The sequence below is a fragment of the Dermochelys coriacea genome, chromosome 7 (genome assembly GCF_009764565.3).
Source record: "Dermochelys coriacea isolate rDerCor1 chromosome 7, rDerCor1.pri.v4, whole genome shotgun sequence".
Taxonomy (NCBI): Eukaryota; Metazoa; Chordata; order Testudines; family Dermochelyidae; genus Dermochelys; species Dermochelys coriacea.
In genome coordinates, this window is record NC_050074.1 from 45,479,231 (window position 1) to 45,505,717 (window position 26,487).

The following is a 26,487-nucleotide window of genomic DNA, read 5'->3' on the forward strand; positions in this document are numbered from 1 at the left end:
AGGGGGTCACACTCAGAGGCTTGCTATATGAAAGGGGTCACCAGCACAAGATTTTGAGAATCACTGCTATAGTACCTGAGTATTTCACAAACATTAATGAACTTCTTTTGATGCCCCTAAGAAATGAAGGGTTGTTGTTATCCTGATTTCACAGATGAGGAACTGAGGCACAGAGAGTAAGTTGAATCTAGCAGATATTTTACCTATCTTAACCAGGAGACCTTCATTTCTCTTCCTGCTATTCCTTGCCATATTCGCTACAAACCTTCCAGCTTCTGCAAGAAATGAAGCAGAGGTCCTACAGCCACTAGTCATTGTCACTACAGTCTTGATTTATCCCCAGAGCAGGTCTAGCCTGTAGACTCAATGAGCCAGGGTCCCATGGAGAAAATAGTATGTAATCATGTAATTAAAGACTGTATCATAGTGCATATACACAAGTGTCAAGGCTAATTCCCCACTCTAGCACTTCGCGTGCAGAAGGTGGGGGGCCCGCAATGATTCTAAAAATTAATACTGCCCACTCTAGGTTTGTATCAAACTCCCAAGGTTACAGCTTTTCTCTGACCTTGGATTGGTAGATGCTGCCACCACCCACGTGCAAAACCCCTTTGAGAGCTCAGGAAGATGCACTTGGGAATTCTTTCCTATGGGGTACCCTCAAGCCCTTTCACCCCCACCCTGGGGAAGAGCTGAGAAAGGAGGAAAATGGGAAATGAGCTGTTGCCACCAGCTAATTAAACATGTGCACAAACCTCAAGACACAAATCCAATTCCGTTCTTAAAGGTAAATTTTATTAATAAAGAAAGTAAATACATCTGCGAACTCAGGCTATTGCTAAACTTTAAAAGAACAATTACAAGGATTAAGCACCAAGAATAGCTTTCCTGAGGTCCAGTTTAAAGGTTACAAGCTAAACAAAAGCACCTGGGGTTAGCACAGAAGAATCCACAAGCCATAACAAAATAAAAGGGATAAACCTAATCACATCTTTCTAGACACTTCCTGATCTACTTACATATTTGGGATTTTAAATGAGTAGTTTTTAGGCATGATACTGATTTTTTTTCCATATATGGACCAAGCTTCTTACAGCATAGCTGCTGTCCTGTCCATCTCTCCCTGGGAGAACAACAGACAAACAAAAGGGAAGTCCCCCCCCCCCCCCCCATTTAAAAAAGTTCTAGCCTTCCCATTGGCTCTTTTGTTCAGGTGCCATAGGCACTGACTCCGTGGGTGCTCCAGGACTCTTAAGACACAAAGGACTGGAGCACCCACAGGAAAAAATTAGTGGGTGCTCTGCACCCACTGACAGCCAAGCTCTCCTTACCCTGCTCCCCCTGAGCACTCTGCATCCCTGCTCCTCTGCCTACCTCCCAGTGCTTCCTACCCAGCCGCTGCCAAACACCTGTTTGACAGCGTTAGCTTGCTCTGGGAGCAAGGGAGAGGAGCAGGAATGTTTACTAAGCTGGCATTGTTAAAGCAGCACCATTTTTAAGTAGTGTGGATTTGATTTAAATCAAATTGATTTAAAAAATTAGTCAGGAAGACTCTATTTAATCATGGATTTCTACATAAAAGTAAAAAGAAAAGGAGTACTTGTGGCACCTTAGAGACTAACAAACTTATTAGAGCATAAGCTTTCGTGAGCTACAGCTCACTTCATCGGATGCATTTGGTGGCTACCAAATGCATCCGATGAAGTGAGCTGTAGCTCACGAAAGCTTATGCTCTAATAAATTTGTTAGTCTAAGGTGCCACAAGTACTCCTTTTCTTTTTGCGAATACAGACTAACACGGCTGCTACTCTGAAATACATAAAAGTACATTCTTGTTGATTGGTATAACCTTAAAACTTATTCTTCAGAAAGAGATGTAGATTTTATTTTTAGAAGGTACGCACTATACATTTTTAAAGTGATTTATTTTGAAAACTTTTCAGATTAGTTTTACAGCTATATCAGAGAATAACTGATTGTTTGGTTATTTTATTTACCAAAGGTAATTGAAGCAGATAGTTCACCTCCCAGTGACTTCATAAATATCTCCAATTCAACAGGTTAATCATATTAATATTTGGCAATAAATCACTGCAGGCAATGAATCACTGAGTTCCCCTATTCTTCTGCAACACTTTGACTCTAATATTGTATTTTGCACAAGTTCTACTAATAAAGGGTTTTGAATTTTCTGCTTATGTAGCATCCATATGTTTCTTCTATGAAATTCTTCCCACAGGGAAGTCTTCCCTTACTGTCAGCCTATTACACATCCAAATTTCTCACTGTAGAGTGGTGCCTTGCTTTATAATTTTGCTTTTTCATTTAAGCTTCTCTGAGAAAAGATTCTCTATGTATTTTTAACATTTTATTTACACTTTCATTTACAAACATCAATAATTGTATACTTAAACTGGTAACGCAAACTAGAAAAAAATTATATAATAAAAACAAGTTGCAATCTATATAATATTCCAGGATTCTTGTTCTGTGTGTTACTCTGAAGCCTAGAATGTCAGAGTGAGTGGGGAAGCAATGGAAACAGCTACAAGCATGGTGGAGAGTTCTTTTGGTTCAGAATAGCATCAGGTTGAATCATAACTGGGTTTTGCAGTCTGTTCCTGTCGAAAGTTTATTGATATCATTGCTTATTCCCATACCACTATGATCCCAATTCAACCATAAATTCCTTTATTCATTGTAAAGGCTGAATGGTATTTGTACAATTGCTCAAAGCATGTCTAAATAAGCAATTGCTACATCCATACAGTAACAAACATTCCTAAGCATTTGATCAGAATACTCATGAAAGGATTAGTATTGGGGATAGCTCTCTCATCCTGACCTGCTCAAGCATAATCAGGTAGGATCTGATAAGTACCCATTGCAAGTCTGGTTCTTTTTACACAGTGCAACAAACAAGTGATGCCATACTGACTCTTACTATTTTAGCTAAAAACCAGGTTTTGGCTAGTTTGGGATTACTACAGGTTAAACACTACATTGTTCAAAGTAGTAAGAATGATTTCTGAGTGTGACCTTTTTTCCCCAAGCACTTTTCCTCCTACCTTATCAGTTACTTTTCAAATTCAGTTTTTCCACTTAAGCCACTGTGAAATTACCCAGGGTACAATCTGGACTGATAACACTCCCCCCTCAATTCCCCAACCTGGGGTGCCTTTTACACTGCTTTGCTGCAAGACCAACCACTGCTAGTCTGCTCTCAAACAGCCTCCACTATGTAACTCATTGCCAGCTATACTGTATGAGTGCTATCATGACCCACTCATGTATTACACTTCAGAGCAACACCAGCAAACTCCCAAGTTCCAGATTTCCCCCCAGAAATTGTACCGCCCAGCACCCTCTTGGACAACACAAGCTCATATAAAGTTATCATTTTCTGTTAATAATGACATGCACAAATCTTGTTATCCCAAATGGAGTTTCCCAAACACTTCAATCCAAACACACTTTTAGATAAAACAACAAAATACTTTTTATTAACTACAGGAAGATAAACTTTAAGTGACTACACGTAATGAGGCATATAAGTCAGAATCAGTTTCAAGGAAATAAACAGCAAAACACAGCTAACACCTGACTTAACAAGCCAAATTAATATAAAGCAAAGGTGTGTCTCTCTCACCACACGTTCCAGCAGTCTTACTGGTTGAACCTCTTTCAGTCAGGCTCTCTCCTCTAGTCCAATACTGCTTCCTTTGTTCTCTAGGTATTGATGATGCTGTGGGGAGAGAGAAAGGGAGAGATGATGTGGGGGTATCTGCCCTCTCCTCTTTATAGCCCTTTCTCTTGCACAAGAATATTTCCAGCTGATCAGGAGACAGAAAATCTGTGTGGTCAGAAACCTTAAACTGCTTCTTTGTCACTATGTAGATTTGGTTGGGTGTTTTTTTGGGCACCACCCTTACCTTTACCCTTACCCAAGAGTGGCCACTTAATCAGGTGATGGTCCATTTGAGCATGTTGACAGCTGGCAGAGGGGTTGGCTAGCCTTTTGTCTCTGGGGAACTTGTTTGTGACTGCCCTCCCAAAAATGTTGGAACATGTCTTGGTAAAATCATAGAGTAGAATCTTCCATCTTTACACAATGTTGTCACACATACTTTACCACAACAATAATCAGCAAATCTTGAGTTTTCAAATAACATTTTCCAGTCTGCTTTGTACATAGTCTTATAAAAGGGGTGAACATAGGGGTACAGCCTGTCACAGCCACATTCCAAGTCCACAATTTCTAATCAAGCCTACCATCTTTCAAGACCTCTCCACAACTAACTGCAAACAAAGCCATATATTTTTTCCAACTAAGCTAATTTAACCCTTTTATATCTATCTAATCCTACAGTTACGATCCAGTTTTTAAGTTCTTACAGCTGGGTGACAGAAAGGCATGTAGCTATACTATATATAATATGTGTGTGTGTGTATCTATACAGCAAGGATTCTAGTCCATTGTGACATCAGAAGTAATGCAATCAATCATCACCCTCACTCTACTGCTAAAGTTTCGTTGGTCATATGAGGGAGATGGCACATCTGGTGGATTACATGGCCCAGCTGCCCAACCCATACGACAGCATGGAACTTTGGTAACTAGTTTTAAGCAATTTGAAAAGAAAGTACAAAATTTTACATGATACAGTGAACACAAACAATAACTAGACATTAGACAAAGGCATTAAAACAAAAGCAGTATTGCTTGTTGGGATATTCCTTTTTTATAAATAGAATTATCCAGTATAGTTAATTGAATTCGGGTACAATAGAATGTCATTAGATCTTATTCTGATGTATTATGGACCTAATCCTGTTCTCATTAACATCAATGGACCTGACTCCCATGTTTCCAGTGTTGTCGTAGTGTGTCCCATGGGCCTTGAACCAGGCTCTAAAGTGCTCCATCCTCATGTCTTCCACCTTATTTGCATAAATGAAAAGAGATTTGGCATCATTGTAATCCATAAAATGTTAATTGCTTTCAATCAAAGCATAATCGCATGTTAACAGGTTAAAGTGCCAGTTTAGATATAGCTACAGAAGCAAATTCTTACCTTTAAATTCAGCAATATTCTCCACTGTAACTAAGTTGCTCCGGAGACAGCCAAACTTGAAGTCATAGCTCTATTCTTAAATACAGAAAGAAATGTAATAAAAGTGAGCTACACTATAAGGAAAAGTCAGAAATAACTGGTGAAAGAGGCTTACTGGGCATTCTAAAAGCTTTGCCTATTTGTTAAAAATTGATCCTTTTTTCTTTTGTGCATGTGTGGCTTCCAATAATGAAGAGACTGTGGGGCAAATCAATTTACATAGCTTTCTAAAATTCTAATATTACGTGACTTGATCCTATTTTCAATTTCAATTTTGCAATGAAGCAAATCATTATCCTGTATGAAGACTCCATCCAGTGAGTAATTTAAATTTCATACTGTGATTGCAATTCAGATGTCTTCCCTCTGATTTTTGTAATGTTTTGATTAAAAAAAATCTTAGAACTAAATAAGCTGATTCAGTTTCAGACTCAGTGCAACAAGACTCTGAAGCTTGTATTAAAGGAAACACAGATGAATGATATCTTTGAAGATAGAAGACAATGTATATACAGAACACACTGGGCCAGATTCTCAGCTAGTATTGTCTTCAATGGAGCTATACTGATTTACAGGCGCTAAGGAGCTGACTTGCTGCATTCAGTGCTGCTCTGGCCAAAGAAGAATATGATGGGGGGCAAATTCCCATTTTTTTTTTTTTGTCTGGATGTCTCCTATAACTGTCCATTATTTTTTAAATACCTCAAGAATCAAAAGGGGAAAAGATGTATTCAAAAAGGACCTCAGCAAAGAAAAGCAAGACATATAAATAACTATCTAGCTAATTACAGAAAACATTCAACAAAATGGTCCTTGCGGTACTGGGTGAAGAGAGTTCCAACACGGAATGTGTGGGCCATTAGCAAAGGCATAGAAGCAGCATCAGCAAGAACAGCAATCTGTCAAGGGAGAGAAGCTTTAGGGAAATCTTCTCTCCTAATATCGCTTTTTGATATTTCACTGTAACTCTGCATCCACTCCCAACTTTTACAACATATATATCAGAAGATTTGTGCACCCAAGTCAGGCCCATACAAAAGTATATCTATTTTGAAAATGTGTTCCACCTGCCCTCTCAAACTAAAAAATCAAATGGTGCAGAAGGGAGGAAGGAAGAAACAAAACATTTATTCTTTGGAGTTATCCAGAACCAGGGGACCTTTGTGCATCCACTTACATGATCATGGCTAGTTTAAGGTCTGGAGTGCTGTGTAGCTCCTTGGCTCAGCATCCTTCTCACTTTTGTACATACACTGGGTACAATTCTGTGCTGCACCTCGTGGAAACTGGCTGCTCCAAGCACTGGCATAGCCCCTGTTGGTATATTACAACACCCAGTGGCTAATCTAATGTATGGCAGCCCTCTAAAGACTGCCTATGGGCTGTATCACAGCCCAGAATCTCTGTGAATTCATGCACTCCAAAGAGACCATCAAAATCCCCCTTGCCCCTGCAACATGCTCACTGTGCCAGAGCTTGTAAGTGGAGCAGCACAGCACCATTTCTACTGGCTACTGCTCCAATTGGGGGAATATTCCCTAGGATTATCTTCATTTCTTCTGAAACCTCAAATTGATTAAATTAGATCACTGAAAAGCCACTAAGGACATGTTTTGTAGGGCAGCAGCATGTTAATTTCCTTGGATTTGGAGTCTGAGTTTGAATCCCAGAGTAGCTGGTAGTTCAAAGGAGCAAAATGTCAAGGTCTACACATGCCAGTTCAGTGAGGCTTCTATCTACAGCTATTAAGAGACAAAACAAAGATGGGAAGTAAAGACCTATGATCCTCCTGCATAATCATATATGTAGTCATGTAAGTGTTTTTTTTTAATTAAAATAATTTTCCTAAGTAGTGCTAACTGGAAATTCATTGACCTGCTAAGATTTGTAATTCTGATGCACTGTTTCTCAAGAGTCATTGTAGTGACTCCTCTAAAATTTGAAAAATATACCTATGTGAGACTGCACTTTTAGGATAAATTCAAGGTAAATTGATAATCATTGTATGATGAACATAATGGCCATACTGGATCAGACCAAAGGTCCATTTAGCTCAGTATCTTGTCTTCCAACAGTGGCCAATGCCAGGTGCCTTAAAGGGAATGAACAGAACAGATAATAATCATCAATGATCCATCCCTAGTTGCCCATTTCCAGCTTCTGAGAAACAGAGGCTAGGGACACCATCCCTGCCTCCATGAATTTATCTAGTTTGTTTAATTTTTTTGATGACAAACAGAATTTTTTTTTATTTTAGATTTTTTTCAAACAATAGATTATACACACACACACACACACACACACACGACATATTTTCACAGCTGCCTGTGAACAGGCAGGGGACTCATGCCATAGCCTTTGAGTGGAATCACCACATGTCTAAGATATCCCTCCTCCTCCCTCACAATCTTTTCACTTCAGCTTCACTCCACACCTGCCCTTCTTTCCCTCGCTCTGCCCTGTCCCTCTTATTCCCTTCCCTTCAATGTCTCCTCTCCCTTCACTTTTTTTTCTTTCAGTTTAGCTTATCCCCTCCTACCTAAACCTGCCCCCCCAAATAACAGCAGCCGTGGAACTAACATGATGTTTGATGCCATTACATGATTCACTCTGCTTGGTTATTATATATTCTTTTCAGCAACCCTTTTCAGCAACCTTTTCAACGTCTGCTCTTTCTTTAGATTGTAAGCTCTTTGCAGCAGTGACTGTCTATTACTCTATGTTCATGAATTGTATAGCACAATGGGACCTCAGGCTTGGTTGGTTCTTAACCACTACTGTAGTAAATATTATTAATATTGTGACAGGGTCGTACCGGATGGCTACAGGAGAGCAATCCTATTGGGATCCGGGAAGTGGGCGGGCAAAGCCCATCCACTGTTAAAGGATCCCCCCCAGTCTAAAAGGGCGATCCACAGGACCTAGATACCACATAATTCCAGGGGACAACTAAAGAAATAACAAGGACAGGAGTGTGGTCAAAGGGTCAAATGAAAGGAACTGGACAGGGATTCCGAGCAGAGAACCCTGAACAGCGCCCACTGCTCCTCAAAGGCGTCAAGGGAGTCAGAGGACGCCGCCCAGAGGAACTCTGCCTGGATACGTGAACGGATCGAGGATCGGAAATAGGCCCCACAGTCACAGGAGACTCCATCGGCCAACCTCCTCACCCTGGTTTTATAGATGGCCATTTTAGCTAGGCCCAGGAGGAGGTTGACCAGGAGATCCCGTGACTTTGTGGGGCCACGGACAGGGAGTGCATAAATAAGAAGGTGAGGGGAAAAGTGCAACCAAAAACGTAATAAAATATTGGTGAGGAGCCGGAATAGGGGTTGCAGCCTGGCACACTCCAGGTATGTGTGTGCCAGGGTTTCCCTCATGCTGCAAAAGGGGCAGGTGTCTGGCATTGAGGTGAACCGCGCCAAGTACACGCCCGTGCTCACGGCTCCGTGAAGGAGCCGCCAACTGACATCCCCGGCAGGCCTCAGGATTAAGGTGGAATATAGGCTGGCCCACGAGGACGACAGGAGAGCAATCAAAGAGAGAGCTACTGGTCCCCGATTAACCAGGTCCCTTTTCCCTGGATAAGGGAACAGGGAAGGTTTCAGATCAATCAGGAACCTTCTGGAGACAATTAAGACAGACAGGCTGATTAGAACACCTGCCACCAATCAAGAAGGTGCTAGAATCAATTAAGGCAGGCTAATCAGGACACCTGGGTTTAAAAAGGAGCTCGCTTCAGTTTGTGGTGTGCTTGTGAGGAGCTGGAAGCAAGAGGCGCTAGGAGCTGAGAGTGAGAATGCATACTGTTGGAAGACTGAGGAGTATAAGCATTATCAGACACCAGGAGGAAGGTCCTATGGTGAGGATAAAGAATGTGTTGGGAGGAAGCCATGGAGAAGTAGCCCAGGGAGCTGTAGCAGCGCACAGCTGTTCCAGGAGGCACTCCAGACAGCTGCATTCCACAGGGCCCTGGGCTGGAACCTGGAGTAGAGGGCAGGCGTGGGTTCCCCCCAAACCTCCCAACTCCTGGTCAGACCCAGGAGGAGTTGACCTGGACTGTGGGTTCATGAAAACGGCCAAACTGAGTGCTGCCGTGGAGCTCCAATGCAAGCAAATCTGCCAATAAGCGCAAGACCCACCAAGGTAGAGGAGGAACTTTGTCACAATATCTACTACAGATTTTTCAAATATGCCATGCTGAGTAAAATTTCAAAACTTTTCATCCTAGCGGGTATAATGAGCCATTTAATTTTTTTTAATATATATAGGAGCAGGCAAAAAGGGCAGTGAGCACCCAACTCCCATTGATTTTTGGTGGCATTTGGGCAACTAACTTCCATTAGAACCTTTGCAAATCTCCCCATATCTTTCATATCTCTTTTCATCTCCAAACATTTTTGGAATAAGGCCAAATTCAGAGATGAATCTAAACTAAGGCTGTCAAGTGATTAAAAATTAATCACAATTAATTGCACTCTTGTTAATATAATACCATTTATTTAAATATTTTGGATGTTTTTGCATTTTCAAATATGTTGATTTCAATTACAACACAGAAAAGTGTACAATGCTCACTTTATATTTTTTTATTACAAATATTTGCACTGTAAAAAACAAAAGAAATTTTTTCAAATCACCTCATACAAGTACTGTAGTGCAATCTCTTTATCATGAAAGTTCAATTTACAAATATAGAATTATGTACCAGAAAATTACTGCATTCAAAAATAAAACAACGTAAAACTTTAAAGCCTACAAGTCCACTCAGTCTGACTTCTTGTTCAGCCAGTCACTCAGACAAACAAGTTTGTTTACATTTACAGGAGATAATGCTGCCCGCTTGTTTACAATATCGCCTGAAAGTGAGAACAAACGTTCGCATGGCACTGTTGTAGCAGGCGTTGCAAGATATTTACATGCCTGATGTGCTAAAGATTCATATGTCCCTTCATCTTCAACCATCATTCCAGAGGACATGCGTCCATGCTAATGTTGGGTTCAGCTCGATAATGATCCAAAGCAGTGCAGACCGACGCATGTTCACTTTCATCATCTGAGTCAGATGCCACCAGCAGAAGGTTGATTTTCTTTTTTGATGGTTCAGGTTCTGTAGTTTCCACATCAGAGTGTTGCTTTTTAAGATTTCTGAAAGCATGCTTCACACCTCGTCCCTCTCAGATTTTGGAAAACACTTCCGATTCTTAAACTTTGGGTCGAGTGCTGTAGCTATCTTTAGAAATCTCACATTGGTACTTTCTTTGCATTTTGTCAGATCTGTAGTGAAATTGTTCTTAAAACGAACATGTGCTTGGTCATCATCCGAGGCTGCTATAATATGAAATACATGGCAGAATGCGGGTAAAACAGAGCAGGAGACATACTATTCTCCCCCAAGGTGTTCAGTCAAAATATAATTAATTTTTTTTAAGCATCATCAGCATGGAAGCATGTCCTCTGGAATGGTGGCCGAAGCATGAAGGGGCATACGAATGTTTAGCATATCTGGAACGTAAAAACGTTGCAATGCTGGCTACAAAAGTGCCATGTGAACTCCTGTTCTCACTTTCAGGTGACATTGTAAATAAGAAGCATTCAGGATTATCTCCTGTAAATGTAAACAAACTTGTTGTCTTAGTGATTGGCTGAATAAGAAGTAGGACTGAATGGACTTGTGGGCTCTAAAGTTTTACATTGTTTTGTTTTTGGGAGCAGTTATGTAACAAAAAAAATCTACATTTATAAGTTGCACTTTCATGATAAAGAGATTGCACTATGGTACTTGTATGAGGTGAACTGAAATACTATTATCTTTTTTTATAGTGCAAATATTTGTAATAAAAATAATATAAAGTGAGCACAGTGCACTTCGTATTTTGTCTTGTAATTTAAGTCCAATTATATTTGAAAGTTAATAAACTTCTATTGGTATTCTATTAACAGTGCAATTAAAACTGCGATTAATCCCGATTAATTTTTTCAGTTAATCGCGTGAGTTAACTGTGATTAATCGACAGCCCTAGCCTAAACTAATACATTTTACATTTTCTTGCAACCAACCCCATATAAATTACACTAATTTAGACTGATATGTAAATTACATCTCTATATGCACCACAATTGCCATTTAATTTAACTAATCCTGACAATAGCTTGAGAGGGTAGGTCCATTTTATAGATTGAAAAATTGAGGAACAAAAAAGTGAAGGCCATAATTCTCAAAAGCATTCACTAATTTTGTGTGCCCAGTTTTAGAAACGTAGAGGCTAGAGTTTCACTTTGCATATAGGCACAATATGTGGGCCAATACTTTTAAAGATTTTGACTTAAGTGACTTTCTAAAGACAGATAACAAATGCATGACTGTGCTAGAATTAGAATTAATGAGTGTTTGTTTTTTTGATGATACATTTATAAGATTATTCACATCTACTTTTCCAAATTCAACAGCAACAATATAACAAAAATAGCTTAAACATTTTAAAAAAATTAAATTATGAAAAGCAACTCTGGCATTTTTAAAACTGTTGATATTAAAACTCAAAATATTTAACGGGTCACTCATTTGTATCCACATCGGTTTCTGAACAAGACTGTGTAGCAGATCTAGCCTTTTTTTTTTTTTTTTTTTTTTTTTGTTCTATATGATCTTTCATGGCAAATGTGGAATTTAAGTAAGTACAGGCCCAAAGCCTCCACAAATTATCTTTTTATGGGAACTTCTTCCTGATGCTTCTCATGTCATGGAATTGATATCTATAAACACAAACACTTATTCACCCTTAAATAAATCACACTTCTTTCTAGCCATGGGAATGATTCTCTGTCACTAATAATAAAGATCAGATTGCTTCCTTGAGGATTCCTTTGTATCTACTTTTCTGTCCTTTTTATCAAACTCCTGAAGGCCATTTTTCATATAAATTAGCTCCTTGCTTTCAAACAGCAGAGCTATAGAAAACCAGGACTCCAGAAATCCTGCATGGTCCTCCCACTCTGCACTGCCTGGCAAGCCAATTAGCTTGATATTTTTATCACTAATCTGATTTGGAACTAATTATAAATCAGTATTTTACCAATCTCTTTTCTGTGATAAATGCCTCAGTCAACTATTATTAGATCTGTTCCTAGGACAGCTAAGTAGCCTCACATCCACTCCAAATCTTAGCTTTTCTTTATTCCCTATCCTGACCTCGAAGGTAGAGGGGGGAAACACACACATGCACAAACAAAAACAAACTCAGGGCTGGCCAGAAGTCTTATGGGTTCTTCTATATTCATGGCTGTAGTATCTGAGTGCTTTCTAGTAGTGCATTAAGTAATATGACTAGCATCACACACTTGTACTCTCAGCCTCCCTCGGGGAGAAGTGCATGCAGTGGATTGTTGCTTTTTGGAAATTTGTGTGTGTGTGTGTGTGTGTGTGTGTGTGTGTGTGTTTATAAAATACACGTTTTGCTAGTAAATCTGTGGCTACCTAGTACTTCATGGTCATCAAGCCCTATGAAATGCATGGTCATAAGTGGAGATAAAATGTAGGTGCTTCTTTTTGCTCCAAAATCATAGACTCATACCATTAGAAGGGGGAATGTAATGGGGTTTACAGACCCCAAACTAAGGTTATAGGAATGATGGAGTAATATTGGGCCAAGAACGCCCCACCTCTCAGCAGCTGCTGGGCATGTTCCCTATGGAGGACCTGCTTAAAAGGGAGCTCTGGAAGTTAGGTGGTGTGGGAGGAAAGGAGAGACTGGCTTCAATAAGGCTGGCTATAGTTGCTCAGACAGAGTGATTGACAGGAGAAGGCCTGAGACTGTGAGTAAGACTCAGGAGGAGCCCTGACCCCTCTCCACTTCTCCCTGACAAGGAGGAACAACTGGACTATGTGAATGAGCTGGGGAGCTTCCCCCTCACTCCCACTCAGCTGAGAATTGGGGTAATGAATTGTGACTTGGCTGACAGGCCTCCTGGACTGCCTGGAAGATCTATCCCATGACACAGAGAGACTGTTTGGCCGTGGCTTGACCACTAGGCCTGCTGTCACTCAAGCAAAACCTACTACAGAGAGATTTCCAGTTGGCCAGTAATTAAAGCACTTGTTTCTAGCTTTGAAAGTTCCTAAGATATCCAGCTTTATAGTCACAATATTTTCAGATACAGAAAGGCTATTTTAAGGTCACTATCAGAGTCCTGTACAACTGGACTTTGGCTTCATAGGTGGAAGGATGCAAAAAAGTCACCAAAATGTGTTTGAAGTCTTTCCAACATTTCTAAAACTGTTTCCCCTGAAAAATGTGTGTATTATTATTAATTATTATTATTTATTATTATTGAAGTAACTAGGGGTCTCAGTCATGGACCAGGACCCCATTGTGCTAGGTCAGGGGTGGGCAAACTTTTTGGACCGAGGGCCACATCTGGGTGGGGAAATTGTATGCAAGGCTGGGGCAGGGGGTTGGGGTGCGGGAGGGAGTGTGGGAGAGGGTGAGGTGTGCAGGAACGGCCTCAGGGCAAGAGATTGGGGCAGAGGAAGGGTGCAGGGTGTATGAGGGGTCTCAGGGAAGGGGGTGGGAGTGCAGGAGGGGTGTGGAGTGCAGGAGGGGTCTCAAGGCAGGGGTGCAGGAGGGGGTGTGGACTGCGGGAGGGAGCTCAGGGCAGGGGTTGGGGTGCAGCAGGGGGCTTAGAGCAGGGAGTTGGGGGGCGGGGTGCAGGAGGGGTTCGGGCTCTGGCCTGGCGCCGCTTACCTAAAGCGGCTCTGCGGTGGCAATCGTGTGCATTGGGGCCAGGCTCCCTGCCTGCCCTGGCCCCATGCCGCACCACTCCGGGAAGCAGCCGGCACCATGTCCCTGCACGGCCCCTGGGGAAGAGGGGGCACAGGGCCCCCGTGTGCTGCCCTTGCCGCGCCTCCAGGTATCTCCCCTGAAGCTCCCATTGGCTGCGGTTCCCTGTTCCTGGCCAATGGGAACTGTGGGGGGCGGTGCCTGGAGGCAAGGGCAACGCACGGAGCCCTCTGCCCGTCCCCCACCCGGGGCCGCAGGGACGTGGTGCCGGCCACTTCTGAGAGCGGTGCGGGGCCTGCGGCATCACTGGGGGCAATCCCGCAGGCCGGATCCAAAGCCCTGATGGGCCATAGTTTGCCCACCCTGTGCTAGGTGCTACACATACAAAATACATGATGTGTAGGTTGATACAATTTTTAAAAACACCTCTTTTTATTAATATAATGAAAATATGTATATATACTTTTTTTTTAAATAACAAATGTAAATCTAAGTGAGGGTGATACTATACTTATATAATCTCTGGCTTCATTAAATTTAAGGCGATAGGGCAGTGGCTATCAACCTTTTTTTTTTTTTTTTTTCATTTGCAGACTCCTACAAAATTTTGAATGGAGGTGCAGACCCCTTTGGAAATCTTAGGGGGTCCACAAACCACAGATTGAAAACCACAGCCATAAGGGGATGATTGTGATTATCTAGTTTGACTTCCTCCAAAACACAGGGCATAGAATATCTCCCAGTAATTCCTGCATCAAATCCATAATGTCTGGTTGAGCTAAAGCATATCGTTTTAGAAAAAACACCCACATTTGAGTTAGACTGCAAGTGATGGATAATCCACCACATCTCTTGGTAAATTGTTCCAATGGTCCTCTTGATTAAAAGTTTTACTTTATTTCCAGTCTGAACATGTCTCACTTCAACTTCCATCCATTTGATCTTGTTATGCCTTTGTCCACTAGATTAAAGTGCTATCAGAAATCTCCCCATGTAGGTACTTACACACTGTAATCAAGTCATGCTTTAACCTCCTCTTTGATAAAGCTAAATAGATTGAGCTTCTTAAATCTCTCACAGTTAGGGAGATTTTTCAGACCTCAAATCATTCTTGTAGCTCTTTTCTGAAGCCTTTCCAAGTTTGTAGGATCCTTTTTGAAAGTGTGGATACCAGAACTGGATACAGTATTCTACAATATCAAAGGGACACCAAGCTGTATGGTAAGATTAGGTCTTTGTAATTTTGTTTTTAAATAATTGATTATTTCCTATTTCCTTTTGAACTGGTCCATGTTCTGGGTTGCTTTTACTGAGGCTTGCTCCATTATGAAGGGTTTCTGAGTAGCAGCCGTGTTAGTCTGTATTCGCAAAAAGAAAAGAAGTTCTTGTGGCACCTTAGAGACTAACAAATTTCTTTGAGCATAAGCTTTCGTGAGCTACAGCTCCCTTCATCGGATGCATTCAGTGGAAAATACAGTGGGAGATTTATATACATAGAGAACATGAAACAATGGGTGTTACCATACACACTGTAACGAGACTGATCATCCGATGAAGTGAACTGTAACTCACGAAAGCTTATGCTCTAATAAATTTGTTAGTCTCTAAGGTGCCACAAGTACTCTTTTTCTTTTTGCGAATACAGATTAAGCACGGCTGCTACTATGAAACCTGATCACTTTCGGTGATTATTACCAGCAGGAGAGCGGGGTGGGGGGAAACCTTTTGTAATGATAATCAAGGTGGGCCATTTCCAGCAGTTGACAAGAAGTCTGAGGAACAGTGGGGGGAAAATGAACATGGGGAATTAGTTTTACTTTGGGTAATGACCCATCCACTCCCAGTCTTTATTCAAGCCTAAGTTAATTGTTTCCAGTTTGCAAATTAATTCCAATTCAGCAGTCTCTCGTTGGAGCCTGTTTTGAAGTTTTTTTGTTGTAGAATTGCAACTTTTAAGTCTGTAATCGAGTGACCAAAGAGATTGAAGTGTTCTCCGACTGGTTTTTGAATGTTACAATTCTTGATGTCTGATTTGTGTCCATTTATTCTTTTACGTAGAGACTGTCCAGTTTGACCAATGTACATGGCAGAGGGGCATTGCTGGCACATGATGGCATATATCACATTGGTAGATGCGCAGGTGAACGAGCCTCTGATAGTGTGGCTGATGTGATTAGGCCCTATGATCGTGTCCCCTGAATAGAAATGTGGACACAGTTGGCAACGGGCTTTGTTGCAAGGATAGGTTCCTGAGTTAGTGGTTCTGTTGTGTGGTGTGTGGTTGCCGGTGAGTATTTGCTTCAGGTTGGGGGGCTGTCTGTAAACAAGGACTGGCCTGTCTCCCAAGATCTGTGAGAGTGATAGGTCGTCCTTCAGGATAGGTTGTAGATCCCTGATGATGCGTTGGAGAGGTTTTAGTTGGGGGCTGAAGGTGATGGCTAGTGGCGTTCTGTTATTTTCTTTGTTGGGCCTGTCCTGTAGTAGGTGACTTCTGGGTACTCTTCTGGCTCTGCCAATCTGTTTCTTCACTTCAGCAGGTGGGTACTGTAGTTTAGAAGAATGCTTGATAGAGATCTTGTAGGTGTTTGTGTCTGTCTGAGGGATTGGAGCAAATGCGATTGTAACGTAGAGCTTGGCTGTAGACAACGGATCGTGTGGTGTGGTCTTGATGAAAGCTGGAGGCATGTAGGTAGGAATAGTGGTCAGTAGGTTTCCGGTATAGGGTGGTGTTTATGTGACCATCACTTATTAGCACTGTAGTGTCCAGGAAATGGAACTCTTGTGTGGACTGGTCCAGGCTGAGGTTGATGGTGGGATGGAAATGGTGGAAATCATGGTGGAATTCCTCAAGGGCTACTTTTCCATGAGTCCAGACGATGAAGATGTCATCAATGTAGCGCAAGTAGATTAGGGGCATTGGGGGACGAGAGCTGAGGAAGCATTGTTCTAAGTCAGCCATAAAAATGTTGGCACACTGTGGGGCCATGTGGGTACCCATAGCAGTGCCACTGATTTGAAAGTATACATTGTCCCCAAATGAGAAATAGTTACAACCTATCCTTGCAACAAAGCCTGTTGCCAACTCTGTCCACATATCTCTGTCCACATAGGACATACTCAAAGATCCAAAGCAGTGCGGACTGACACATGTTCATTTTTGTCATCTGAATCAGATACCACCAGCAGAAGGTTGATTTTCTCTTTTGGTGTTTTGGGTTCTCTAGTTTCCACATCAGAGTGTTGCTCTTTTAAGACTTATAAAAGCATGCCCCACACCTCATCCTTCTCAGATTTGGGAAAGCACTTCAGATTCTTAAACCTTGGGTCAAGAGCTGTAGCTATCTTTAAAAATCTCACATTGGTACCTTCTTTGCTTATTATCAAATCTGCAGTGAAAGTGTTCTTATATCGAAAAATATGTGCTCGGTCATCATCCGAGACTGCTATAACATGAAATATATAGTAGAATGCGGGTAAAACAGAGCGCGAGACACACAATTCTCCCCCAAGGAGTCGTCACAAATTTAATTAACACTTTTTTTTTAAATCAAGTGTCCTCAGGAATGGAGGCCAAAGCATGAAGGGGCATACAAATGTTTAGCATATCTGGTACGTAAATACCTTGTAATACCTGCTACAAAAGTGGCATGCGAAAACCTGTTCTCACAGTTAGTTCACATTGTAAATAAGAAGCGGGCAGCATTATCTTCTATAAATGTAAACAAAATTCTTTGTCTTAGCAATTGGTTGAACAAGAAGTAGGACTGAATGCACTTGTAGGCTCTAAGGTTTTACATCGTTTTGTTTTTGAGTGCAGTTATGTAACAAGTCTACATTTGTAAGTTGCACTTTTACGTTAAAGAGATTGCATTATGGTACTTGTATGAGGTGAATTGAAAAATATTATTTCTTTTGTTTATCTTTTTTATAGTGCAAATATTTGTAATATAAAGTGAGCACTGTACACTTTGTATTCTGTGCTCCCCTCAAACTGCAGCACAAGAGCAGGGCCGTCCCGTATTCTGTAATTGAAATCAATATATTTGAAAATGTAGAAAAACATCCAAAAAATGTAATAAATTTTAATTGGTATTCTATTGTTTAACAGTATGATTAAAACTGAGAATAATCGTGATTTTTAATCGTGGTTAATTTTTTGAGTTAATCGCATGAATGAGTTAACTGCAATTAATCGACAGCCCTAGTTCTTTTTATTCACTAAATTCTAGTGCCATATAATCAGTTTCTGTAACTCTCTATAGCAGTTGGTAGTGATATTAACAGCAGTCTGTTTCTTTACTGTTTTCAACCAAGTAACTATTTTCTACAAAAAAAAAACCAGGAGTACTTGTGGCACCTTAGAGACTAACAAATTTATTAGAGCATAAGCTTTCATGGGCTACAGTCCACTTCATCAGATGCATTGAATGGAACATATAGTAAGAAGATATATAATATCACAAATACAGAGAAGATGGAATTTGCCATAAAAACTGTAAAAGACTAATTAAGATGAGCTGTTATCAGAAGGAGAAAAAAAACTTTTGTAGTGATAATCAAGATGGCCCATTTAGACAGTTGACAAGAAGGTGTGAGGATACTTAACATGTGGAAATAGATTCAATATGTGTAATAACCCAGCCACTCTCAGTCTCTATTCAAACCCAAGTTAATGGTATCTCATTTGCATATTCATTCAAGCTCAGCAGTTTCTCATTGGAGTCTGTTTCTGAAGCTTTTCTGTTGCAGAATTGCCACCCTTAAGTCTTTTACTGAGTAGCCAGAGAGGTTGAAGTGTTCTCCTACTGGTTTTTGAATGTTATGATTCCTGATGTCAGATTTGTGTCCATTTATTCTTTTGCATAGAGACTGTCTGGTTTGGCTAATGTACATGGCAGAGGGGCATTGCTGGCACATTACTCTACAGAACCTCTGCAAATTGTGACAATTGACATGAACTCCAGACTAACCACTGAAGCCGGGAGCAGCGGAGCTGAGTCTCAAAGCCCTAAGTCCTGTTGCTCCCTGAGCCCATGGGCAGAGTTGGGAGGCATAGAGGGTGTTGCCCCCCTCAAACTGCAGCACAAGAGCAGGGCTGTCCTAGAGGCAGCTCCACCCCCCACCCCAACTCCTTCTCTCCCTGCCCTCTGACCAGGTAATAGGTGGGAAGCCGGAGCTGGGCAGAGCGGGGCAGCTGCTGCGGCTGGTGCCATGGAGCAGGCAGCTACAATAGTCCCTCGTCTCCCGCTGTTGCTCGTGCTCAGGGTTGAAGCTGCTGCTCAGCTCCCAACCCCCTTTGCTCTCGCAGAGGCAGCTGATAAGAGCCACCAAGGTGTGGGGATCCTGCTCTGAGGCTGGCAGAGTCCTCCGGGAACAGGGACTGCAGGGGAGTCCTCCTGGCACACAATCCCTAGTATCTTCTGTGACGGGTTGGATAATAGAAACCCCTTTGGGACTGCCACCTGATGTGTCTAGACTACCTCTGAGCCTGTTTTCCGTGCCAGCGACTTCATTACCTTGCCTTGTTTGAGCCAGACACGCCTGCCTACTGCAAACACAGATCCAAGTCTAAACCACATCCTCCACAAGCTGCAGGCTTAACTGAAAACAGCTTAAGAAGTATTCCTGTCTCCAGCACTCAGATACCCAGCTCCCAATGGGGTCTAAACCCTAAATAGTTCCATTTTCCCCTGTATAAAGCTTATACAGGGTAAACTCATAAATTGTTCACCCTCTATAACACTGATAGAGATATGCACAGCTGTTTGCCCCCCTTCCAGGTATTAATACTTACTCTGGGTTAATTAATAAGTAAACATTGATTTTATTAAATATAAAAAGTAGGATTTAAGTGGTTCCAAATAATGACAGACAGAATAAAGTGAATTACCAAGCAAAATAAAATAAAACATGCAAGTCTAAGCCTAATACAGTAGAAAACTGAATATCGAGAAAATCTCACCCTCAGAGAGGTTTCAGTAAGCTTCCTTCACAAACTGGACTCCTTTCTAGTCTGGGCACAATCCTTTCCCTTGGTACAGTCTTTGTTCCAGCTCAGGTGGTAGCTAGGGGATTTCTCATGACTGCAGCCTCCTTTGTTCTGTTCCACCCCCTTATACATCTTTTGCACAAGGCAGGAATCCTTTGTCCCTCTCTGGGTTCCCAGCCCTCCTTCTAAATGGAAAAGCACCAGGTTTAAGATGGATTCCAGTACCAGGTGACAAGATCACATGTCACTGTAAGACTTCATTACCCACTTGTCAGCACACAGGTATACAGGAAAACTTACAAGTAAACAGAGCCATTTACAACCAGTTGTCGTGGTTAATGGGAGCCATCAAGATTCCAAGCCAAGATTAATGCTCACACTTTGCATAATTACAATAGGACCTCAGAGTTATATTTCATATTTCTAGTTTCAGATACAAGAGTGATACATTTATACAAATAGGATGACTACACTCAGTAGATTATAAGCTTTGTAATGATATCTTATAAGAGACCTTTTGTATGAAGCATATTCCAGTTACATTATATTCACACTTATTAGCATATTTTCATAAAATCATATGGAGTGCGTCACACCTTCTTCCTACACCCTGAGCTACCCCCCTGCCCTCACACAGCCCCTAGACACTCCTCTTCCAGCTCCCTGAGCTACCTCCCTGTCTGCACACAGCCCCTAGCTATCCCCTTCCTACACCTTGAGCTACCCCCTTCCTGCATGCAGCCCCTAGTTACCTCCTTCCTGCACCCTAAGCTGTTTTCAAACTTTTTGAGCTGAGCCCACCACCTTTGAATTATAATTTTTGATTGCACTCCCCCCAACTCAGACAGGCTGGATGGCCTGCTAAGGTGAGTCAGGGGATGGAAGTGGCACCCCTCCCTGGACTCCACCGTGCGGAGCTAGCTCAAGCCCTGCTGGCCTCTGCTCCCCCTAAAATAGAAGCCAAACTACGCCTATGCCCCAGGCCCCTGCCCCGAGGGCCCCCCCCCATGCTGGGTCCTGGAGTTTTTATAGCATGTTGGGTGAGGGGGGGAGGCTCGGAAAGAAAAAGGTTGAGAACCCCTGCTCTAAGTGTCCCTACACTCTGTTTGCCAGAAACTGGGAGTGGCCAACAGGGGATGAATCACTCGATGATCGCCTGTTCTATTAATTCCCTCTAAAGCACCTGGCATTGACCACTGTCAGAAGACAGGATATTGGGCTAGATCAGAGATTCTCAAATGCGGACACTGTGGCCGCATGTGGCTACCAGGGGCTTTTCTTGCGGCCACAATAGCCTCCTGGAAGTCGGGGGAGGAGCAAAGCAATGGAGCCTCCCCTAGGGCCACAAGCAGGGCCCAGCCCCCCTCTGGAGCCACAAACGCCAGAGGAGCAGGCAGCAGTGAGTTCCCTACCTTCCTGGGGGTGGTGAGGTGCAGGCTTCTGATGTCAGCCCTGGGGTGAGAGGCAGCAGGATCCAGTCATGGGTCTTTGGATTCTGGCCCTGGACCAGGTCCTCGGCTCACCCGCCCCTGGCCCCTGCTGTCTCCCTACCCACCTCCCCATCCAGGGCTTAATTTGTCCACTGGTTTGCCAGGGCTGAGTAAGTCTGCTGTGGAAATTGATATTTGTATGTTTGTTCATATCACTTTTCACTGCAGACTTACTAGCTAGCTGGGAGGCTGTGAAAAGCGATATTAATATACAAATATTACTTTTGGCAGCACCAGACTTACTAACAGTCAAGTCTTTTTTTTAAAAAAAGCAACCAAATAGCAAAGAAACAACAAAAAGAGATACGAATGTGCAAAGCACCTTATTGGTTTTCTATCTGTTTAGGTCCAATAGAGAATAGAGACAACTGTACATTATTTTTATTATTGAATCTGAAAAAACCCTACATAAATAACTTACACTGATTTGGACATGTATATGTGCTATTTGTTTGTTTGTTTTTCTAAAGTTAATTAAGTATTTTAGGAAAATTGTCAGAGCAGCCTCCAGAAAGAGTTGTTAGCCGCACTTGAGGCCACCCAAGATTTGTTGAGAGAATCCCATGGTTAGATGGACCATTGGTCTGACCCCAGTATGGCTCTTCTTATATTATACTAGCTGAGTGTGAACTCCTGGCCCCCACTGAAGTCAATGAAGATTATTGACTGCATGAGGCCAGGCTTTCATCTTAAATGTTTAAAAGTATACAGGGGATTAACAGACAAAACTGGTACAGTTTAACAAAATAAAACACAAGAATGAATACTTTTGACAAGCATGTGTATTAAATGTACATTATATCCAATACTATTTTTATGGGTCCCCTGCCTCATTCAGTGAACAGAGTGGACAGTGCTCTGGGAATGAATAGTAATTAATGATGCTGTGGAAAAAATAATATGTGAACATGTAATTAAAAAGTGTATCATAATGCATACGCATAAAGGGGGGTGAATTAAGAATGCATTGGCATTTCCTAATGTTTGAGTGCTGGTCTTTTCAGTTTCAATGTTCTTTTAACATAGTTTTTTAAAATGAAATTTCGTAGATTTTTTAAAAAAAGTATACCGGAAAAAATAAAAAAATTCCACCACGTGGAAACACATTGACTCCCACATGGTCCATCAGCAAGGTTAGAACCGTTAGGTCCACAGCACAGACCTCTGCCACTTGAGATAACAGAGTAACTGTTAGCAACAGCAGGTTGTCATAATTTAAAGGGGTCAGCCACTAGTGGAAGATAAGGCATTTTGCTAGTGGGTTTCACAGCTATTTGCTGACAGCACAGGAATGTTGAAACTCAGCAATCCTGGGTTCTATTCAGGTTCTGAGGGGAGTGTACTGTATGCCCCTCCCCAGCTGACTCCTTCTGTCCAGGCACATCTAGCTTTTCCTTGTCCCAGTCTTCCCTGATTCCCTTGGCTCCTTGTCACAGTCCCAGCCTCACACCAACTCTCCCCTTGGCTCATTGTTCCACTCTCAGTCCCCCTACCTCATCTCCATCCTCCCACCCCAAGTTCCACATCCCCAGTCCTTACTCTGCTTCCTCATCACCAGTCCTCCTCACCCTCTGGATCCCGCAAGCTTGGATCTTTCACTCGTATGCATTTCAGACTTGCAACATCCTCATTCGTCTCCTCATGGCAGGGCACCAGCATTAGGACTATGGCAGCACAGGAGAGACAGGACTCCTGCTGTCCACCCCATGCTCAGAGCCAGTGGCCCTGTGCTCTGCCCAGCTGCCATTACAGGGAGTCCTGCTATCCCCTGAAGCCTTCGGCGGCACATGCTCAGTGCAGATTGAATCTTTGGAGCATTTAGAGCCAACTTTGGAGGCTCCAATGAGCAGTTGTAAACTAAAACTTTCAGATATTTATAACTTTACCATTTTGTGCAGATTCTGATGGAAAAGACACATTCTTGACACAAGGTACCCCATATGCCAAATTACAAGTCCCTGTTCCAAAGCATGACACAGTGGAGCTTTTCAATTAAATGTACAAATCTGCAACATTGGCAATGTATTTTACCCTATCCTTGTTCTCAGGAATGCTGAAACTATATGTGTGCTGAAATCAAAAAAAAATCAACATCTGGCATGGAAAAATTCAGTTAAATTTTGGCAAAATTATAAGTAACCGAGAAATACAAAGAGAACTAACTTAACTATAGGCATTGCTACCCATGCCATCTATAATTTGTGTGTGTGTGTGTTCGGATCTGCTGCTTACGTTGGAATTGGAGAGCTAGATACTGTACCAATCATTGCCCTGCAGTACTTTATAACTGGGGAAGCACCTCTTCGGTGAGGCAAGGGACTTTTTAATGGTCTGCTCTTGGTGATGAAGCATTTCAGAGGGATTCATGGAAACTGGTGCTTCTGATGGACCATTACTTTGATGGATGGTGTAGTACTCTTTCTTTTGTTTTTCATCATCAATTAGTTGGCTCCCTGTCATCTTCTTCCTTTGTTTCATTGTCACAGGTCTTCTTGGCTTTTTGATTATGTGCAAACTGCTGGAACTTATGGTGGACATTCAGTGCGGAAGGTAATTGACTACACAAGAATTCTTAAGATTTTATTAGAAGATTCTGTTCGAGAAAAAAGGGTTTTTTTCCTTTAACACAGCATATGCAATATCTTGGACAATAGATTTTTTTCCCCCGTTTTTGCCCTCAGGGATTGATTCAAGCATCGCCCATCATGAAGAAATTTGTTATTTTTTGTAGAGAAATAATTTTAATTTTGACTGAGCTGTCTGCATCCAGGGCAGCCGAGCAGCATATTGAGGTAACTGCTTGAGTTTGCACCAGTGTTGGTCACTGAGGTTCTGAATGTTCTGGGATAAATTAATTCTACAACCCATATTTTGAGCCCATCTCCCCCTTGCTGGAGAAAACTATTAGGATTGTTAGCTAGTGGAGATTGTCAATAACCCCTTTAAGAAAGGCAGAGTACTGAGCACTCTTAAGAACATGTGTGATGAGCTTTCCTCAAGAAAACATCATTTCATGACTATAATTTGGCCAACTATAGACCAATATATAATCTTGTACTTTTGATTAAGAACATGGAGCGAAGACAATTATGGTGGGACAGTTCCGAGTATCTAGATGTGTTAAATGGCCTTGTCAATCTGGTTTTATACTAAATTTTAGCATTGAGACTGCGCTCATTGATTATCTTGTCCTGATGACAGACGAAGATGAGGTGTCCATGCTATTATTGTTAGATCAATCAGTTGCCTTTGATAATGTTTTTCGTGTGCCTTTGATGCTGTTGGTCACAATGTGTTGACTCATTTATAGAGCGGATCAGGAGTAGATGGGATTGTTTTCTAGAGGCTTCATCTTTTTCTCTCAGATTCCAAAGGACAGTTTAAGGTAATTGCTGCTGTGTCTGTGGGTTCTTTATGTTATGTTCCAGAAGGTTCTACTTATCTTCCCTCTGGTGAACATGGGATCATTAGGAAGGTTACTGAGGAGGCACAGATTGAGGTGCTTTTGATATAATATCGCTGTATGCTATCTTTCCATTTCAACTGACTCTAAGGGCGCAGCTAATTTTCTTCCTCAGTGTCTATTGGTGATTAGGACATGGATGAGAGCAAACTGGCTGAAGCTCAATCCAGAGAAGACTGAATGGTGTTGACAGGTTGGGAGAAAAAAACTAGGAGATAAGGTAAAGGTTAGATTGGCTCTTCTTATTGAAGATGTGTGACCAACTTTTCAGTCAAGCTTTCAATTTGTGGGTCTTATTAAGTCTCACATCTGTAGCAGGATACTACTGCCCAGCAACCTGTGTTGGCTAGCTTGTAGGATTCCAAGTGGGGCTTACATTTTCTTATTTCTTCATTTTAAATTATAAACTTAATGTTATTTCTATTACATTTTTAGTGTTCATATCAGGTATGTATTGTCTGGTTTTTATTTTGACAAGTACTTATATCTGCACCTATTTGAAAAAATTGAGAGGATTTTAAATTTAAACCGGGGTCTTTTTGCTTGTCAAGTTTTGTGTCTAAAATGTCTCATAAAATCTGTGACTAATACTATAAATATAGTAACTATGATTGAATACAGTAGGTCACTGGTAACAGCACAACAGAGAAGGAACAGTGTGCAAACATGACATCATCATAATATAAATGTCACAGTTCTTCATATAGGGATAATTTACTAGCGCACACTAGCACCATGGATAGCTCCTTGCCATTTATTCTCTCTCTTTGAAGAAGTATGCTGTATTTTGGAGGGATTTATGCAAGCAACATAGCTTTGTTCTGATCTATTATATGTCTTACAAAATCGAAGGTGCCCAAACATTTACTGCACTAGCTAGGGTAAGGAAGAATTCTTCTAAAAATAACTACATGAATATTTAATTTGATAGTAAGCGTGCTGTGACTAACCTGTGGAACAAAGAGGCTGTGAGATAAGTGACAGCACAATAATAAGAAGGTATTCTTGTTTGACCTTTAAACGAATGCAAAATGAAATAAATTTGCTGTATCCTTGTTGTACAGCTGAACATTAATAAAGGTATATAATAAATATTATTCTACAGCCACTAGTTCCAGGAGGTGTATTGATTCACTGTAGGGAAAAAAACCTAACATTCAATTTTCCGTGAAACAAGGCAATATCATTAGAGAAAGCACTTTTAGAAATGAATTACTCTGTGTTAAATTGTAGAGAGTTATGCTAGTAATGGGCTAAGTGACTACTAGTGTCAATTAAGACAAGCTCTGGAATGCTAATCTGGTTGCATTTTCAGATGCAATGAAAGCAGCTCTCAAAGGCTTGCTTCAAATGGAACAAAATTAATGGAATGAAAGGAAATATATCCTTTAAAAATAAATAAGTACATGGTAGAAGTAACCAAAAAAGATTTCTGAACCCTGCCACTTGAAAAAACTAAATGCTAACAGTTTGCCATGATCTCTCAAGAATGCAGAAAATCACTCATATCCTAAAACATTACAAGAAATAAAAAGTAAATAGTATCTATTTGTCAGAAAATTGCTAATCTATCTTTTATGATTTCTCTTTTTATCACCATGCAATCTGCTGCAGTGAGAACTCTAGAGTTCCAAAGAGGAAAAGCAAAAAT

At 41.4% G+C, this 26,487-nt stretch overlaps 1 long non-coding RNA gene across 2 annotated transcripts in view; it reads right to left on the reverse strand.

Annotated features, from left to right (window-relative positions):
- Positions 1-1,755: 1,755 nt before the first annotated feature.
- LOC119859212 overlaps positions 1,756-26,487 on the reverse strand; it is a 33,623-nt gene continuing 8,891 nt past the window's right edge. The window contains exons 3-4 of one of the 2 annotated variants that reach the window (XR_005294143.2): positions 5,076-5,150; positions 1,756-3,745 (exon numbers count right to left, since the gene is read on the reverse strand). This is a non-coding gene — a long non-coding RNA (uncharacterized LOC119859212). Of the gene's footprint in view, positions 3,746-5,075; positions 5,151-5,932; positions 6,014-26,487 lie in introns of those variants that run through there. The other variant, XR_006282637.1, reaches the window with a different exon arrangement.